This window comes from Liolophura sinensis, chromosome 9 (assembly GCF_032854445.1).
Source record: "Liolophura sinensis isolate JHLJ2023 chromosome 9, CUHK_Ljap_v2, whole genome shotgun sequence".
NCBI classification, from domain to species: Eukaryota; Metazoa; Mollusca; class Polyplacophora; order Chitonida; family Chitonidae; genus Liolophura; species Liolophura sinensis.
Window position 1 is genome coordinate 16714384 of NC_088303.1, and position 17083 is coordinate 16731466.

Below are 17083 nucleotides of genomic sequence, written 5' to 3' on the forward strand. Positions count from 1 at the left end.
CAAGTTCATACAGATTCCTAATCCATAGAAGACTTTGAAGATTTATTTTTTACCATTGTAGGCGACACCTATTTTATTTTGTGTTGACAACAAATAATCTAAAAATGGATGAGTTCCCTGTTTTCTTTATTTTTTTTTTTTTTTTTTTTTCAAGGCTTTCCGATGAGGAACAATTGTTGAAAAAGTACACATTTCCAGCAAATTAGATGATATTTCAGTTTAATTTTTATTTTATAACCTCTTGTAGGTTTGAAAACCTACAGGAACCTTCACCACATTGAGCAAAAATTGATGTGGCCTTAATAGTGAGTAAAATACAATAAAAATATTGAGACTCTGTGTTTTCTTTTATGGTGTACTGCAGAAACTCAGTCTTCATTCGCATTTTTTATTCACTGCAGAAAAAAAAAATGTAAATAAATTAGTAGTGTCCTTCTTTACACTGTTGGTAGACTTTCTCTCAGTGACAGTATTTTTAATGCTGGCTCAACCGCAGCTATTCATCTGTGCACATCAGAATAGCAATACTATAATGATGCGCACTGAGAAGTTAGCATGATGAATCTTGCTGGCCAGTCAAACAGACCCTTTGCAAAGTTGAAGTTTGTCGCCCCCAAATACAAGACCCGCTAGAAGGTTGTGCCTCCATAGGAGCCGAATCAATGCTTTCTAGGATTGTGCTTGATCACCCTACTTTTTCTCGTCTGTCTGCGCTAACAGAAGGATTCTACTCAGCTTAATTTGAAGACAAGATAAAAAAAAAAAATTTGATGCTTCCTGCAGTCTATTGACATTAAAAAAAAAACCCACACCACCTGAGCATGTTGTATCCAGTAATTTGATACATGATGAATTATGCTTTTGTAACAGCAGTCATCTCCCATGTTCCCAAAGAAACCTGATTGATTTCAGAGATACTGGCACTACTGGAAAAGTGGACCGTGGTTTTATCATTTTGGTTGATTGCATTTGGCCTAAAAACTCCTCCTTGAAAACGGATTCCAGTGTCATTTAGGGAATTCTAGAAAACCAAATGTAGTTTGGCCTGAAGCAAATTCAGGCATGTCAGAAGTGATATATTTTCTTTATTAATCTTTGAGGATTTTATGCTGTAGATGTTTGTTGGGTTTTTTTGGAATGTGCATTGTTTTGGTGGATAAGGAGGTAGTCTTAAGAATCTAAAAAGGGGTTGGTACTGTTTTGTCATTTGATTGTCCATTAAGTTGTTCATAACATTGGAAGGCTTTTCTGTCAGCAATTACTGTCACAATTTTAGGCCAATCATGCAGAAATGTAGTATTCATGAATTAAATTGAGGTTTTAAACTATGTGTAATTAACTTGCGGAATGGGATCATTTGTGTAATGTTATAAAGTTTGCAATTTGTCTGTCAAATATGTTTTGATAAATGTGAACGTAATTACATTCAGCTTATTCTCTCATTTATGTTCTACATCAGATTTCCATTATGTTACATAGTTTTTAAAAGAAAGATCAAAGGACTATGATCAGACATGTTTTGGGTTGTAAAAAAGGGGGCGTATTATCAAGTGATAAAATGTTTTCTGATCAAACTGTGCATTCTGTGCAAATCAGAGAAAAGATGTTTTTGGCATTGCAAGGTGAAACACTGCAAGAGAATTTTTTTGTAAGATATTTTTCACAACAAATCTGAGATTATTGTTGTTCAGTTTTCAAGAATACCCTGACAAAGAATTTCTTTTGTATTCATTGGTGTTTTAACGCTCTCTGTTGACATTTTATGGCATTTCAATTTACAGTTCCATGATTTGAAAAGTAAAACACTATCAATGTTATGAAGATGTGTAAGATAAATGAAGCATTTAGTTTAAGTACTAAAAATTAGCAAAAAATATAATGCCAGATGCTCCAAAAGATATTTATGTACATTTGTGTGTAAATAACATACTGTCATGTACACATTGGATTAAATAGTTATATGTTGGTGAGAGAGGATTCATTGGGACGGCTGATACATTGCTGGCCACCAGGAATCTGCTACATTTACAGTTCACCTGGGAGTCATAGAGAGTACTATCTTCTGCAGATTGAGGTAATGATGACCAGGTGTTGGAGTAAGGAAAATAACCAACACTAAGCGTGTTTATACAAATAGCTACGTGTACTCTGACATTTTGTCTGTAAGTAATAGCGGTAACACGCTATAAGATACCTGTAAGCATATGTCACCCATCACAACATACCTGTCATGTGCAGATACCAGGGAAGCATATGTCACCCATCATAGCGTACGTGTTGTGATACCTAAGAGAGTGTATATACCTGTGAGCATATGTCACCCATCACAAAGTGCCTGTTGTGTGTGATACCTGTGAGCTTATGTCACCCATCACAATGTACCTGTTGTATGTGATACCTGAGAACTTATGTCACCCATCACTATGTACCTGTTGTGTGTGATACCTGTGAGCATGTCACCCATCACAAAGTGCCTGTTGTGTGTGATACCTGTGAGCTTATGTCACCAATCACAATGTACCTGTTGTGTGTGATACCTGTGAGCTTATGTCACCAATCACAATGTACCTGTTGTATGTGATACCTGAGAGAGTTGTATGTATTTATGTTATCAATTACAGCATACCTGTTGTGTAAGATACCAGTGACAAATCACACTGTACCTGTTGTGTGTGATACCTGCGAGAGTATATATATTTATGTTACTGATCACAACGTATCTTACCTGTGAGCATGTCACCCATCACAATGTACCTATTGTATGTGATACCTGTGAGCACATGTCACCTTTCAGTGTACCTGTTGTGTGTGATACCTGTGAGCACATATCACCCATCACTATGTACCTGTTGTATGTTATACCTGTGAGCACATGTCACCTTTCAGTGTACCTGTTGTGTGTGATACCTGTGAGCATATGTCACCCATCACTATGTACCTGTTGTGTGTGATACCTGTGAGCATATGTCACCCATCACAATGTACCTGTTGTGTGTGATACCTGTGAGCATGTCGCCCATCACAATGTTCCTGTTGTGTGTGATACCTGTGAGCATATGTCACCCATCACTATGTACCTGTTGTGTGTGATACCTGTGAGCATGTCGCCCATCACAATGTTCCTGTTGTGTGTGATACCTGTGAGCAAATGTCACCCATCACAATGTACCTGTAAGCATATGTCACATATCACAATATACTAGTTATGTATTGAATGGTATAATGAGTTTCTATTTAAACATCAATGTGGAAGGTAAGTTCTTTCAGCATACAAAACTGGAGATGATGCAACATTAGCTGTAATTGAATGACTATTTGCATAATTCTCCCCATAAAAAGATGACATTTCATTAGACTGTAGGCCTTCAAAATATTGAAGTAAACATGCACTGATGAAGCACACAGCTAAGCTTAAAAGTAACAGTGTGAACTAATACTTTGATGTTTTGCGCCCTTACATGCAGCAGGCTGTGGCTAAATTCATTTTTGCTGTTTATGTGTACAAGTTTATGTATGTGCATATTTTATTTGTGTGTAAAACTTCAGATCTTGTGGCCATCAGCATTGGTAAGCTTGTATACGCTTGCAGCCATTCTTTGTGGCCTTGTTAACATTAGACTGATAATAGTGGGATTGATATGGGCTATTGGGCTGTGTGGCTGTACATAACCCACACATTCCTTGTCCGCATCCAGGCTAAGATAATTCTCCCCAGTGGGGGGACATGTATGGATAGATATTAACCCTGCTCCCTGTCTGGGGCTTTTTGATCCAGGCTCTTGAGAGGACTAATCTAATTCTCCCCCACCCCAGGGGCCTTGTAAGGCTTCACCTTGCCAGTGTCTGATAGCCAGCATATGTTTACCCCCATATCTTGCCCATGCTTTCTCTATGTTCCACTCTGCTATGAACTCGCCTATGATACAGTACATGACAGTCTGCACCTAAGCCAGAGTAATATATTGCCTGAAAGCTTAAACCTGCACAGCATTAACACCAGATTTACTTAGAAGATGCCAATTTACATGTAATTTTATGTAATTTTACCCGAGTATGTATTAAGTAAAAAAAGCCTTTTTAATTGCCACATATACAGAGTTTTGTGTATCATTTTTGTGGATTCCAGTTTCTGCAGACCTTTGAATGTATAGGAATCAGTTATGATTTTAGTTAAACAATTTGATTCTCTAAAACATGTATGTAATTTGCCTATATGAATATCAGAAATTACTATTGAACGGCATCATTAGTTGATTACTGACTGCAGAGACATGTAACTGACCGGTCATTTGCATTTTGGTTACACATGGCGAAATTGTGTACTTCATTTTATAGATTCGGGTAAAAATTTTACACATTTTAATTTCCATTGGTTACTATTATTAATTTAGAATACCGGAAATGATAACGTGCCGCAAATTATGAGCCTTGTCTGTGCACTTGTTACCATCCAGAAGTGGTTATTATGTACCTAAAGGTTATAAAGCTTGTCAAACTATGATGTTTTCAAACTGTAGAATCCATTTATCGCTATACATACATGTTGTACAGGTGCAGGTCTGATATTTAGAGAAAGACAGTAATAAGAGCTATTTTTGGTAAATGCAGAACATTTGATTTGATTTGTGAATATGGATTCTTTGCCAAAAATCTCTGGTGTAGCCTCTTTAACTCTACCTTGCCACAAAGAAACCATTACATGTCAGAAAGGGATGTAACTCTGCTGTTTTAAATCAGAAGCTTCGTTTTAGATGTAGCCTCTAGCTCCCTGCCAGTACGAACATATCAGCTGCCATGGGTGTAAGTGCAAGAAATAAATCAATTATCTTTGTGACTTTATCTTCATTTGTAGCAAATTGGTCCATGTTTTTTCTGTAACCTAATGCTAATTCCATCATCCAGTTTTGCCCTTAAGCAAGCCAGTGTCGTTAAATCTGATAGCTCCCCAAAACTGCAGGCAATTTTGCAGGAAGAATAGAAAAAAAATTTCTGTGTAAATTGATAAATAAAACACGTGCACCTCTTTCAGAATATTAAATTATGAATTAATACAACACAGGAGAATCGCAAATTAATTTAATGGAATTCTTTGTTCTGCGCTGTCTTAGAGTCTGACATTTGGTAGTACTCGAGAGCCAAGAAGTGTCCTATTTCGCATCAAATCAAATGTTGCCTATGTCATAATATCTCCCCTGTAATATCACCTCATAATGCACTGGGATGTAAGATGTCGTATCTAATCTACTTCCTGCCGCAAAGGGTACTCCCCCAGGCCTGTTAGATAAAGCCAAAATTACATGGAATACTGGACTGTTGCAATTTTGCAAATATCAGACTGTAAATAAGACCGCATTCATTTTTTCTATTTTTTTTCCACGGCGCAGGAAGTGAAAATTATAATAGATATGATCGAAAGTACAGTGATGGAATACATATGTACAGGGTACATGCATTGCTGTGGCTTCATCGGACATTCTGAAACAACATTCATTCCAAGTCATAAACATTTTATCTGGTGGTAATAATCATTAGTGTGATTGTTCTAACTTTTCCCTGTTGCCTCGGGGGAGTTTGGTTGAGTGTGTAATTATTGACCGATAACATTTGTTTGTGTCGCTCCTAGCCGGGCTGTGCCTCACACACTTTTAGCTGTTAGCAGATCTCATCGCTTTTTGCATCTGAAACATCTCCAACATTTGCATCATAGATTGACAGTATATGTTGTCTCACAGCTCACTGCTCATCAAATCTTATTCCAGAATCATCTGTAGTTTCTTGTTCAGTCAGGAACTTTTATTTCCATCAAAAATACAATCTTAAGTTGAGCCCCTTTTGTTGATGTGTGTCGCACATGTGTCACACTTTTTTGTTTGTACCTTGTACATGTAGTTGGTACATTTTTCTGCAGTAAAGAATCAATGTACAAATTTAAAACTCCCTTGAGCAGAACATTTTAACTGTGGCTTTGTTTGAATTTTTGACTTCAAATCCAACATGTTCAGATGTTGGATAAAAGTGGCCCAATCAGCCTGACTACTCTTACTCTGACAGACTGGTCGCTTCCTGAAACCCATCAGGCCAGCTGACCATAAGATGAACCTCTCTGTTAGCAGTCATCCACCAGGAAATCCTTGTGTTTTCTTAACCTCTGAATTATTTACCCAGAGATTGATAAAGTGGTGAAGAGCACTGTAAGGGAAGGGCTAGTGTAGACATGGTACAGTTAACACTAGTGAAGACTTTACCTGAACTCTCCCAGAGAGTGGTAGGATCTATCTGTCTGACAGACTGAACCAGCCAGTCAGCTGTCCAAGCTGGCAGTGCTGTAGCCCCTTTTAGTCTGACCAACACTGCCTACTCCTTCGCTTCTCTTCGAGTTGGTTGGTCAGTTAAAATGTTTCCATTAGAGTTCCTGCAAAAGCTTTGGTCGTGGTATTTACATATGTCTGGCAAGAGATGTGAGAAAACATTGGAGATTGTTCCTGCATATTCCCTGGTTGTGGTAGTTTGTGTTGCTATGAGTTCTTTCCACTAATTTCAGGAAGTTTTATTCTGCCATTGTTCTGCCCGTGGATGGAAAGTTTCATATTCTACCTGTCCATCTACAGTAAAAATTAGTTAAATGACTTTAAATTCAGCTGTGGATGGTGATATATTATCCATGTGCTTTTTATTTGTATTTTGTTGTTTTTTTTTTTTGGTTTTTTGGAGTGGAAGGGTGCAAGAGGGGGAAAGGTGCTCAGAAAAACATGTTAAATGATGAGAGGTTATCATTATGGGTTTTATTGTGTACGTGTAGTTAATGTCCATAACTAACTTCTACATGTTTTAGAGCAAGATATTCCAAAACTCAAATGTCCCAGTATTGCGCATGAACTACCATCTTCTGGAACCTTGAGTATGATTGAGCAGAGCATCAGATCTGTATTACTTGGGTGGAGAAGATGGTGAACTGCAGTTCTAAATGCTAAGTATTCTCACTGACAAAGGCTTCCAAAGCACTATATGAAAAGCTGTTTATGTGCGTTCTGTGCATTAATCTGATTGCTATCTAGCATATGACACCTATCAAATAAATGCACATTTAAAGGACATAATTAAACATTTATGTTCACAAGCCTTTCCATATTTTCCAGTATGATCTGTGATGTCATTATCCATTCACTACATAAAACATGTACATGTCTTAACTTTTGAGCATGCAAGAAAGTAAAATAACGTTAAGACAGGAAAAAAATGAAAAAATACATTTATTTCCTCACAGATACTGAAGCGGTGTGGCAGCTGTTCATTACTGGGTATTCACTAGGGCCATTATTATAGAGACAAACAGCAATTAAGGCAACCATAAAGATACATGTGTCTCTAAATTGTTATCAGTCAGCTGAGATCAGTGAATAGATATGTCTTTTGCAGGACTTTTTGTTTGATATATGGTCCATTTGTTTGGGTTTTTTGTTTCTGTTTTTATTTGAGGGGAGAGAGGGAGAAGTGTGTGTTATCTTGCGGAAACTTTGCTCATACTGAAAGCCTTTATTGATAATACGCAAGGTTGTCATGGGGTCCTTTGTTATATTGGGATTTAAATTGCTGTTAAACACCACATAAATCATATCTTTTACAGATACATCAATATCTTTATGCTCATACTACTACCTTTATATGACCTCTATATAAAAGGTATGACTTGTACTCTTTTGTCAAAATACTTAAAAGCTTTAACTTTTGAAGGTTTGCTAGTATAATTAATAATGGAGAAAAATGTACTTTGAAAGCTTGTAAATATATTTATTGTCCTTCAGTCACGATGTGAAAATGCACTTTCAAAGGTAAATAAAGATCTTAAAAATGATACTGATGATGCCAACACTCGAGTTTTTCTCAAAAGCAATTAATCAGACGTGACAAAAAACTAATAAGTTCCACAATAAGGTGGATCAATCATTCAGAATCAAGGAAATGTGTTATTTTAAAAATGCTGTAAGAGTATGTTACTAGAGTACTGAACCCAAGCAGTAGCACTAATTTTGTCACTAGTTGTACTGTTTTGGGTGGCTTTCACCTCTCAAACACACAGGGAAACCAACAAATAGCTTGTTTACATATCCACATATTTAATTTGTTAAACAGACAAATGTACATTCCTCTCTCTTTGTAGTAAAGAGCACATGTATTTCTTTTGTTGTTGTAGAATGTTGATGGGAGAAGTTTTACATCTGTGGACCATTGTATCTCTGGAGACTTCATTCAGAATAATAAAACAGTATAGAAACAGGTGAGTCTTTTGCTAATTTGGAAATTACACTTATTGAACGCTTGGCACGACTATTGCTGGTTTTGGTGCTGTACATTATTATAATTATTGTCATTGACAGAATTATTGTTTGTTTTAATATGCACAGTGTATGTTGTCTCACAGGATCAGTCTGTTTAGTAAGGCACTCTAAAATATCAGGCAGGATCAGTATTTGTATGAGCACTGTGCTTTATGATAGAGTTGCAGAATTGTTGCTGGTTCAGGCATTGTGCATAACCCTACATCTAGAATGGATACGGGTGAAATGACTATTGGTATTAGTAAGGGCTGTGTATTGAAGTTGCTAGCAGGTTTATGGCTTGTCTGAGTGGTATGCAGTCACAACACAGATTGCCTTATGTCTTTGAAACATGCAAACGTTGTTTGACAACTTACTTTACTCGATGTGTGGCTATCATCAAAGTCAAACCGTGTTAATTTCCCGATCTTCAGATGATCGTGTCTATATCAGATTCTAGCTTAAATGAAAACTTTGTTGACAAAGAACAGGGCAAATGGTATGCTAAGACCAGATCATATCCTGCTCAGTGGCCATTATTTGTTGAAGAAACTCCAAAGAAAGTTGTGGTATTTTGGCAGAAGTTTCCAGGCTGATCAGCTGTAATGGCCGATGGAATGAGATGTCTGCCAGTATTCCACTCATACAGCTGCTTGTCTGGATAATGCCGACAGCTCTACCCCACCATCTGCCTAAAAGAAACCGCTTCCGTTAAAACTTTTGGGCACATATAGACCAGAAAATGTGTTGAGCAACTTGTACTTGATTACTTTAAAAGATGTTAGGAAACAAGCTTCAATTCTTTGGGGGGCCTCCATGGCTCAGTCGGTTAGCACGCTAGCGCAGTGTAATGACCCAGGAGCCTTTCACCAATGTGGTCGCTGTGAGTTCAAGTCCAGCTCATGCTGGCTTCCACTCCGGCCGTAAGTGGGAAGGTCTGCCAGCAACCTGCGGATGGTTGTGGGTTTCCCCCGGGCTGTGCCCGGTTTTCACCCACCATAATGCTGGCCGCCATCGCATAAGTGAAATATTCTTGAGTATGGCGTAAAACACCAATCAAATAAATAAATAAAATCAATTCTTTGGTGGAAACCACATGTAAGTTTATCTGAGTAAGTGTAAATTTGAAAAAGGGAAGATTCAGTTTTTGTGTCTTCATAGGTGTGTCACCTTATATTAGTTTAGCTACCGGTACCTTAAATTACCTTTTTGAGTTACATCCTATTAATGTGAAATTGTATTGAAGAGTTGCACAGGCATCCATCCAGGTGTGAGATCTACACTATCTCACCATAATGTGATTATCTGTCCAAGTGTACTGAGGTGTCCAGTTGAATTGTAAGCTTCACACGGTTCATCCGTCAGTATGCACTATGTATCAGTAGTCCGTTTATAGTGTAGATTTGCACAGGTGTATGGTCAGTTCCATACAGTTCATCCATCATGTGTTACTTCCACACCTGAGTCTTACCTCAGTGAAATGTGTGTATATGCCACCAATACCGGCATCGTTTCCACATGACTAATGTTCAGAGTGGATCTCTATCAGGGATATCAGGAACAAAGCTGATAACATATTACCACTGAGATCAGAGTGTATAAATATTGCCTTCTCATATCTATAAAGACACGTGTTTTCTGTTCTGTTCTGACAGGCTGCCTGTTTATGTTCTGCCTGGGTAAAGGTTTCCAATCTCTCTATCTTCCACCCCTACCCTCATTTCTCTCTCTCTTTCTAAGACCAGGTGATATCTGCAGGCTGTAGACCTGAGCCAAGACTCCCTGTGGAACTATAGATAGGTTTATCAGCCACACTTACGAGTGTGTCGTGTAATTTTACTCTGACAGGAAATCAGAGCCACCAGTATCTAGCAAAAGGAGTGACTATCCCTATAGGTACCAGCTTCCTGATCAAGTGCCTGGATGGGCACTACAGGTACTGGCCTATCTCATACCTCATTTTGGCTGAGGCCACTTCATCACTTTTTCTCAATGTTTATACATGTACTGGACTATGTTCACTTTTTGTCTGTAGGCCTGCAGTTCAAAACCAGCCTTGGAAAGAGAATTTGTAGTTACCACTTTTCGTGATGCCGTGGTCACTATAAGCGGTCGATAACACTCATGTGGTCATTTGAACAGTCTAACGTTACATGAAGATCACTCGTCTTCCACCAATGTGGTGCTCATAATTGTGCATCTTGTGTTTGGAAGTTTGTCTGTGGGAACTCCAGTGTCCTCCCTCCATAAAACTGTTTGGCATGGTATGAGCAGAAAGTTTGTGAGTGTGGCATTAAACAACAATTAAATAAGAAAAAACCAAAATGTCTCTACATGGATAAAACGTCAGTATGCATCGGGTTTCTATAGTCTTTAAGAATTACGTTTCATAGTACATGTTGACACTGCATGAAGTCAATTAGAGAATGGACTCACTTTTATTTCTCATCAGCTTTTGCAAGAACTGAGGACTTTTTAATGTTGGGAATGCATGATCCTGTCCATGTGACTTTTATTAGAAGGTGATAGCCTTCTGTTTAACGTGAGATTTTTTTTTGACCTGGTACATATGTATTCATGTTAGTGGATTGTCCAAGAAGTTGTCTACCTGATGTCAGTGTACACTGTGCATTGCTTGGGTGTCTTGTTTAGGGTCCTCTACATTAGCTTTAGGACCAACATGCTATAGGGAGACACTAGCAAGATAAAGCCAAAACAACGTGGTTAAGCCAATAAACAAATATTGTACAGCTGGCTTCCTCTACCGCTATACCTGGGAAGAGCTGTAATAAGAGCTGTAGAATGTAACTTACACTCAATCTAAGTATTAATGTGAAAACTGAAAAGCAGAGCAGCAAGAACTCTGACTTCTATGAGTCATGATAAGTTATAGGAAGAAAGCAATGGCATACTATATGTATGTGATCAGGAGGCTTCCCTACCCCTCCTGCATATAACTAAGCCCCCCTCTCTGCCATACGTAACCCCTCCTTACTGGAAAGCTGACTGGAGTTACCAGGTGGGTTACTCCTCCATTCACTACTCTACTTATGATGAATGAGAATTACCATAAATATCCTGATTTATAGTAAGTTCTAAAAGTCCAGCAAAAAAATGGTCTTGTACGACAAAATGTATCAGGTTGAATATTTGGCGATGAGACTTTGCACACACATGAAATTTTGCTACTTTCAACAGTTTCCCAAACTGGCGTTTGTGTGGATTCATGGAGACACCTAATTATACAGTGCATTTAATCATATGTCGGCCAGCTTTACTTGTAATTTCTATCGCTGCATGTATATTTTGTTCAACTCTTGTTTTTCATCTTATTTGTCCATGGTAAAGCTGTTTTAAGCTTGGATAGTTTTTATTTTATAACGTTGAATATTTATCAGATACATATGTAGTTACATACATGTGGATGATTGTGACAGGATGCATGTAGAAAATAAATTGCAAAGTTTGCAGGTGATTCCATTCTTAAAATAAACTCCAGATGCCTCAGTGGCTCAGTTGGTTAGAGCACTAGCACAGCGTAATGACCCAGGAGCCTCTCACCAATGCGGTCACTCTGAGTTCAAGTCCAGCTCATGCTGGCTTCCTCTCCGACCGTATGTGGGAAAGTCTGTCAGCCACCTGTGGATGGTTGTGGGTTTCTTTCGGGCTCTGCCCGGTTTCCACCCACCAATATGCTGGCCGCCGTCGTATAAGTGAAATATTCTTGAGAACGCCATAAAATAATACCAATCAAGTAAATAAACAAAATGAACTCTGATTTTAACAGAAATTCAAACATTTGTCTCCATGTACATCAGAATCCGATATCACCATATAGATGTAGTTGTAATATTACAGATGTATAATGCCCATCCTAATTAATGTGTACTGACTTTACAACATTATGGTACTTACACACTACCCTGATGCTGACAGACTTCGGACTGACCACCTGTTGTGTGTTTACATTGATTTACTGTAGAATTACAGGTAAGTTCCTGCTCATGCACAGACTCATCATTATCTGTCATTTTATGCCTGCTTGGCTGCAACACCCGAGTGTAACCAGCCCAGAGCATGGCAGGGATTGTGGTGAGGCCATTGATATCGTAGTGTTCCTGTTGGTTAGGCCGTTGGAGAAGAATGCTCTGATGAAATTAACATACGCTTAAGTGTGACTGTATGTTGTGTCACAGCCTTCCACTGTATGTTGTGTCACAGCCTTCTACTGTATGTTGTGTCACAGCCTTCCACTCTATGTTGTGTCACAGCCTTCTTCTATATTTTGTGTCACAGCCTCCACTGTATGTTGTGTCACAGCCTTCCTCTGTATATTGTGTGACAGCCTTCCACTATGATGTGATTTAAGGATCAATAAATAAAAACGAAAGAAGCATGTATAAAAAGGAAGAAAAGAGACATTCATAAAGAGTATTGAGCTTTAGAAGTACATACTTATTTACATGTTCTACAAATGTTACCATACTTCCAGTATTTGTTTGTCACGCCCTTGACACCACTTCTGAAGTGTAGAACAAGAGAGTATTGGAATAGGTTTTCTTGGAAAAGGATCCTACTTTATCTGAGCAAAGGTGTGTCTGAATAGAGAGGTAAGCGAGCAATGCCTTTTGAGTAAGGCTCACAAGCTTATATTTTCCATAAATATAACTTTATAAGAATTTTCGATTGAAAAGCATAATGTTTATGAAAGCTCAAAACACATGGGTGTCTTGACGTTTATCCTGAATTACAGGAACCAAAAGCAGCTAGTGCCTATTTGAACCAAAAAAAAAAAATCTGTTTAAATACACACACAGAACATATTAAGTAATATATTGGGAATTTTTGTAAAGAAATAGTGGATTGAAATTAAGCGTTCTACAGTTAAACATTAAAACATTGTGTCAGTTGTAATCGAAAAGAGAAGTATCAGCACTCAACTTTACCCCAAATGGCAGTGTTTCTAACCTTGAATTGGAGTGAGCCAGAATGTGCAATTCCAGTTGCAGAAATGTGTCTCAACTCAAAAAACTATAAGTAAATTAACCTTGAGTTCTTCATCCTGGCCGTCATGCCTGCAGTTCACTGCAGTAACGATGTGCCAGGTATACTTAGTTAATGGGAAAGTAACATGTCTGGAAGTGTGATGCTGAGAGGTGTTACTGGGTGTCCACACCATGGGAGTCCATTAATTCTAGGAAGTGTAGGGTATTGTGGGTGTTTGTGTGGTGATGGTGGGGGGGGGGGGGGGGGGAATGGAGGGGTGTTGAGTGTGAACAGGGAAGGTGTAGCTGGCTCAGCAATCAGTGTTGTACTGTTTGTCACTCTAGAGAGATTGACATGCAGGCTGTAGATGTAGTGTAATGGTCTGCTACATTGATTGTGGTTTAATGATGACAGATTCTTGTTTGTTTTATATTGTAATCCAGCTATTGTCACAGACTCCAGCTACTTTATAATCACAGACTCCAGTAATCGCATGTAATCACAAACCCTCAGTTATGATGTAACAGTGTCGGACCCTCAGTTATGGTGTAACAGTGTCGGACCCTCAGTTATGGTGTAACAGTGTCGGACCCTCAGTTATGGTGTAACAGTGTCGGACCCTCAGTTATGGTGTAACAGTGTCAGACCCTCAGTTATGTTATAACAGTGTAAAATATGAAGTGTAAGCTGTTGCACAGCTACATCTAGCATGACAGTTAAGGGTTTTTCATAAAATTCTTTGAATTTTTATTCTTGTGTTGTTACAAAAAATGTAAAAATACCCGTGGGCATACATGTACATTCTGGGATTAAATCGTTGGAGATTGTCACGTAAATGTATGTTATCAGAAAGCTGGTACTCTGACATTTTGTATCAGTTGAGTTCTAGAAGATCACAGTTGTACCGTTATTCAGACTGTGAACTCTTGCTGATTCAAAATGTCAGAACACCACTGACCAAGGTCTGTTAATAACAGCTTTATCATACAATGTTCAAACCACTTGATTTTGTTCTGTTATTTGTCTCTATTAATTACTTAGGCATTCTTCCAGAGTCGCATTTGTCAGATGCATCCCGACATGGGCAGATGGGGTAGTCTCAAAGTTTATTTTGTGGTTTAGTTTCTTGTAAAATACAAAAGTTGCATTCCTTCTTTTTTTTTCCTCTTTTTTGTGATCAAATGTAAAATATGCTAAAGCTTCCACTAAATTTGTCTAATTGTTTTGTCAATAAATCAGCACAAGTCACTGAATGTCACATGACTTGCCTAATAGAAACTTGTGGATCGTGAATAATTGCAAAGTCCATAATTAAATAAACTGATCACGTGCCCTGGATATTTGTAAGAACTTGATTGGCTTAGAGACAGCTCAGATAACTGAACGGTTAGTCACTTGTTACTTGTGTTTTGTCTCATTGTCACCATGACAGGTGGTAATTCATTAGCCTTCACACCATATGAATGTCAAATCACAAGAGTGCTACTGAATACTGCAAAAATCACTATTATATTAGCGGAATCGGTAAGTTTATCCTGGGGCAATGGGGAAAGATCAAAGTATATGTTGCCAAGATGTAGCACAACTGGCATAGATAACCTTACATGTACTTATAAATGAGAAGCTGAAGTACACCTAGCTCCACATTATTAGTGTATGATTGAAGCTAGAGGTTTGATTGTATGTTTGCTTCAAGTTTAATGTGACTTCAAGTATTGTTATGGTGATATACGAAAACAGCGTTTTCTTTTAGCAGGAACTTCAGTGCTTTGTAGAAGTACTGACATGTTTATGATGCTATATGAGTATTAATTTTTATACCTTTTGAAATAAACTAGATCTATCCAGTGCTGAAACCAGGGGTCTCCTTCATGAAACTTCTATAGGCACCGAAGGTCTGATGGACGGCTAAGTGTTTTTTAGTCGTCTACAGCAAAAAAAATTGACCAGGCCGTTTCACAAATGTGTAACTGTGTGAAGCTTTGCAGGCTTACCATGGTCACAATGTTGCCGCTCTATATCTGTCTGATTCATTGAGTCAATGCTGATGATTATGAAGTTGTATCAAATTACAAATATATTAAATTACTATGTATGAATAACAGAAAAAGGTGATAATTTCTCCTTCAGTTTTGTTTTGACATAGTTTGTTAACAAAGGGCAAGAACTATTACAACAGCTGGTCGAAGCAAAACAACAACGTATGCGTTTCAATGGTTTATAAGCTTCCAAAACACTCTGTGTGCTATAAGAAAGTGATTTATTCCCATTTTTTTTTATTAGAATCAAAAAATAAACTTTAAAAATGGGACACCCAACAGAATTATAAACAACAAGGAAGTACATGTATCAAGATTTTTATCATTGAATTAGCTGAGCTGACACAACACCCAAAAGTTCAAAACAAAATTGAAAACCTACCTTTTTATTGTATGTAATCTTGAATTTTTTTTTTAATGAATTTTCTGTTTTCTGAATCAGCAAGGTTGGTACTTGCCATATGGTTCGTAATGATTGTTGCTTTAGTGTACGTATAAAATTCTTCAGAAACCTACTCTTTCGACAGCCAGTGGCATTGCGGCCCGCTACTTACACCAGGGCATTTTCAGCCAATCATTGATCATCCCTTATAAGTGTTTATTTCCTTGTTTCGAAGCAAGAACATGTACATTTGGATCCGATTTATTCCTTGGCACAAGATAATACAACAGCAATAACCATTGCTATGAATGGTGATTGATGTGCTTTTATTGAAAGGAACAGGCAGCAGAAGGTCATTGTGATATCAAGCAATACTGGTGATAGCTGGCAAAGGGGGTTGAACAGCCGATCGATGTAGCTTATGTTGTTGTTGTTTCGGCACTCTTTCTATAAACTCTGTTTTGCCTCAAAATGACCGTCCCCCTCGATAACCTTTAACACACCGACGTACAGGGAGTTATTTTTTACGCAAGCACTTCTACTTCTGGAGTCAAATAAATTTAATCCATACTCAGCATACTTCTCACTACATCCACATCCCATGTTGTTGTTTTGAACTTCTGTCAGTGTCAATAACTGAGGTGCCTGATTGTGGTGCCTGGAGGTGTCTCAACCTGATTGGGTGGTGAATCATGCATATTTATGAGGGAAAGTTCAGGTTATGTCTCAGTAAATCAAGGTAGATGATGTCGTACATCGTTAGCGTTATTAAATGAAGATGGTATTTTAAGGTTTTCCAATCACATAAATAAGTCTTCAACTGCAAAAGTGCTGGGATGGTCCAAATTTTCCACAAATTAGATGATTTCAAGATGCGGTCAAATTAAACAGCTGGCTGTTCTACAAGGCCGTTAGTAAAAGTACCTGAAAATAGATACATTGATGACACATACCAGTATGATAAATTCCATTTTTCAGATCTGAAGAAAGTCTGTGATACATTGTTTATATAAACATCAGCAGCAATCTTTGAGAATCAAAAGTTATATACATGTATAGTGTCTGTAGTGTGGGGGACTGTAGGACATACATACACCTGGCAGGGAACTGTGTGTTAATGAAGTTTGATGTGGTATCTGAATTACCTGTAGGTTGTATGTGATCGTTTCCAGGGTGATGATGTGATGATGTTGTTGGTTTAGTTTCAGGCTTGTGTAAGCTCCATCCCCTGCTCTAGTGTGGGACTGCTGGGTGTATGCATACACCTGGCAGTTAAGTGGTGTTAACGAAGTTTGATGAGAAATGCACTTAGCTCCTACTTACCCTTAAGCTGATAATCAAATTATGTCAAAGTAATTAGT

At 38.0% G+C, this 17083-nt stretch overlaps 1 protein-coding gene across 3 annotated transcripts in view; it reads left to right on the plus strand.

Annotated features, from left to right (window-relative positions):
- LOC135474849 (uncharacterized) overlaps positions 1-17083 on the plus strand; it is a 95432-nt gene that overhangs the window by 25640 nt on the left and 52709 nt on the right. For all 3 annotated transcript variants that reach the window (XM_064754466.1, XM_064754467.1, XM_064754468.1), the window contains one exon: positions 8192-8275. The gene's annotated coding sequence lies outside the window, so the exon portion shown is untranslated. The remainder of the gene's footprint in view (positions 1-8191; positions 8276-17083) is intronic.